The sequence below is a fragment of the Etheostoma spectabile genome, unplaced genomic scaffold, assembly GCF_008692095.1.
Source record: "Etheostoma spectabile isolate EspeVRDwgs_2016 unplaced genomic scaffold, UIUC_Espe_1.0 scaffold00001362, whole genome shotgun sequence".
Taxonomy (NCBI): Eukaryota; Metazoa; Chordata; class Actinopteri; order Perciformes; family Percidae; genus Etheostoma; species Etheostoma spectabile.
The window spans coordinates 43086-46651 of NW_022602739.1; positions in this window are offsets into that span (position 1 = coordinate 43086).

The following is a 3566-nucleotide window of genomic DNA, read 5'->3' on the forward strand; positions in this document are numbered from 1 at the left end:
GGAAGCATGTAGATGTTAAACAGAAGAGGCCCCAGAATGGAGCCTTGCGGAACTCCGCACGTCATATTGTACGCTCAGATGCATAATTACCTATTGACACAAAGTAATCCCTATTTTTTAGGTAGGATTCAAACCAGTTTAGTACTAAGCCAGAAAGTCCTACCCAGTTTTCCAATCGGTCTAGTAATATGTCATGGTCGACCGTGTCAAATGCAGAACTGAGATCAAGTAATACTAAGATTGAAATTTTGCCATTATCTGTGTTAAGGTGGATGTCATTAAGACTTTGACAAGAGCCGTTTCAGTGCTGTGGTGTGGTCGGAAACCCGACTGAAAGGTATCAAAACTGTTGCTTAGTGACAAGAAATGTTGAGTTGTTGAAAGACTACTTTTTTCAATGATTTTACTTAAAAACGGAAGGTTTTGATATTGGCCTATAGTTGCTCATTAGTGACTTGTCTAGGTTGTTCTTTTTTAAAAGTGGCTTGATTACTGCAGTTTTCAGGGCCTGTGGAAAGATACCTGAAGAAGAGACGTGTTCACAATCTGTAGAAGATCAGAAGCCAAACAAGTTGAAACACTTTTGAAAACACCCGTTGGTAGAACATCAGGCAACAGGAGGAGGATTTCAGATGTTGTATATGTCCTCCAGGTTTTCATGGTTGATTATATGAAATTCTGTCATATTGGAAATAGTTTGCTTGAACACTGTGACAACACATGTCCTGTACTTGATATGGAGGCACTGACTGTTTGTCTAATCTTCAGAATTTTGTCTTTGAAGAAGGATGCAAGTCATGCAGGCTTTGGTAGATAAAAGTTCAGATGCTACTGGCACTGGAGGGTTTGTTAACCTATCAACAGTAGCAAACAAAGCACGTGAATTATTATTGTTCTAGAGATAATATCAGAGAAGAAGGACCTTCTTGCATTCCTCAGTTCCAAATATAAATGCGAAGTCTCTCTTTATAGGTGTTATAATGGACCAGGAGATTGTTTTTCGCCACCTTCGTTCAGCTTTTCGACACTCTCTTTTTTCTGTTCTCACCAGTGGGACATTTCTCCATGGAGACCTTTTCTTACAGAGACAACTTTGACCTTAGTGGGAGCAATAGCATCAAAACATTTGTAATTTTACAGTTGAAATTATCTACAAGCTCAGTCACTGATAGCCCAGAGAGGGCGGGTGTGGAGGAAAAAAGCTGAATAAATGTTTCACTGGGTTTTCAGTGATATACCGTTTTCTGATTATCTTTGTTTGGACACTTTGGGCACAGAGATAGTGCCGTTAAAGAAACACAGGAATGATCAGAGAGAGCAACGTCAGTCACCAAAACCTTGGAAATGTTCAGACCCTGGAGACAACAAGTCCAGAGTGTGTCCCTTATTGTGAGTGGGCTCTGTCACATGCTGAGTCAGTCCATAGTTCTCAAAAACACAAAACAGTTCTTTGGCCCCCCTGTCCTGGGGGTTGTCACATGAATGTTTAAAATCACCCGCAATGTGACACAATCAAAGTTAATACAAATTATAGACAGCAGTTCAGTGAAGTCATCAATGAAGGTGCACATATTTAGGTGGCCTGTAGATATTTAGAATATCGCTTGAGGGGAAGATCTATTGAAGAGCAACATATTCAAAAGAAACAAAATTTCCATAAAATATTTTCGTACAGTGGAATGAGTCATTAAACAAATAGCACTCCACTCCACCTCTTCTTATTCACTCTTCTCACTCATAAAAGAAGTTTGGGGGAGCTGACTCAATAAGAACAGCAGCGCTGTTATTATGGTCTAACCAGGTTTCAGTAAAAACATAAAATCTAGATTGTGCTAATAATAAATCATTGATTAAAAATGATTTTCCTGCCAAGACCTGACGTTTAGTAAGGCTAGTGTTAGTGTGTTTTCATTTTTGGGACAGGCTGTAGCTGACGAGGAATGGATGCTAAATTGCTACTAGTTTGCAGTTAAGTGCTTATTCACCATTCTTTTCCTATTACCTATCACAACATAAATTGAGGAAGAATTGAATCCACAGGGCCAGGTTGTCTTGGAAAAAGTCATTAGTATCACTAGTCCTGCAGCCAGGCCGGCATATATCAGATAGTGCTTGCCGATTTTGCACACAGCGTCCTTATCAGTCTGGGGGAAGAGTTTTCTGACATCCTGGTAGTGGTGCTTGGCGTTTTACTTTTGCCCGGGTTTGAGCATGGGGTAGGAAGGGGTGATAATTGATGGGGGAAAGGGAAAGGGAGTGTGGAGACATCAGTAGAGACAGCGATGAATCCTCAGAAGGTCGGGGTTGGTAGGGGGTTTGAGGGGTGCGGGACGGGTGAAGAGGGGAGTGGAGGTTTGTGTCTCTGCTCTCTGGTCTCCCAGGGTCAAATCTTTGCACAGGTAGGGGCTGTGCTGGATCACTGCCGCACTTTGGTGTTTCCTCTTTTTCCTTTTGATTCGTCTTGTCTCGTGTCCTTGGCAGAGGGAGCAGATGTGTAGCGCAGAAAGTAAAGCAGATTAGAGGTGAACAGCTTACTCCTGGTTTGTTAAGGGGAAAGTATCTGCTTTAAAAAGATGTCTGCGCTCCCAGAAAATGTTAAAATTGTCAATGAACTGCAAAGAATGGACGGTACATTCAGCTGAAAGCCATTTGTTTAGTGCCAACAGCCGGCTGAATCTCTCATCTCCCTTCTGACTGGGGCGGTATAGGGCCACTGATAAACACATCTGCGTTTAGGGGCTGACACTGTCCAGCAGTTCCCTAAACTCCAGTTTCTGCAATTCAGACTGTTGCTTTACAACATCACGTGACCCGATATGCAGAATAATGTTCTTCACAGTTGGGTGTGCTGCCACGATAGCTGGGATTTTTTGGGTCAAGTCAGACACCGTGTCTTTGGGAAAACAGAGTATTTTGGTTTTTACTGTTTTTTAAATCTTTTACAGCAGAGTCACCCACAATCAGGGTTTGAGGCCCAGTTGTTAGCTTTTTATTTTTGAATTGCTCTCAGTCCTTACCCTGCTGTGTGTGATGAGACGCAGTCCCGGTCATCAGATGTCTGTCCAGCGCTTGCAGCAGAGGAGCAAATCTGTTATCCACTGCACACCAGGTTGTTGGGGGGGCATTTGTTGCTTATTTTCCCTTTTGCAGCTGTCCCGGCTTGTCCTACTAGGTACAGGGGTTGAAGAGGCGCTCTGCCCGGATGATAATGCAGGCCAGCCGGTCATATCACAATCTCAGGGCGCTGTGCCCTGCCCGTTAGTCGTCCTTCATTTCCCAGGAAAATGATTTAGTCTTAGGCTTCGCACCAGACGAGTTCCAGGGAGGACTGCCACTTGTTGATTTATTACCAGTTCCACCTCCTGTTTCTTTGTAGTCTTGTTGGTGCTAATTAGCCGTGTGTAGCATGCTTCTGTCCATTGTATGGGTCCATGGTAAGTGGTGTCATTTCCACAAGATCATGGAAAGAAGAATGTCATTGCTGACTCTGATGATTAACGGTTGGAAGAGGGAGGGTGTGTGACGAAGTGGGTTTGCTCACCACTTGGTCCCATACAGGTCATTAG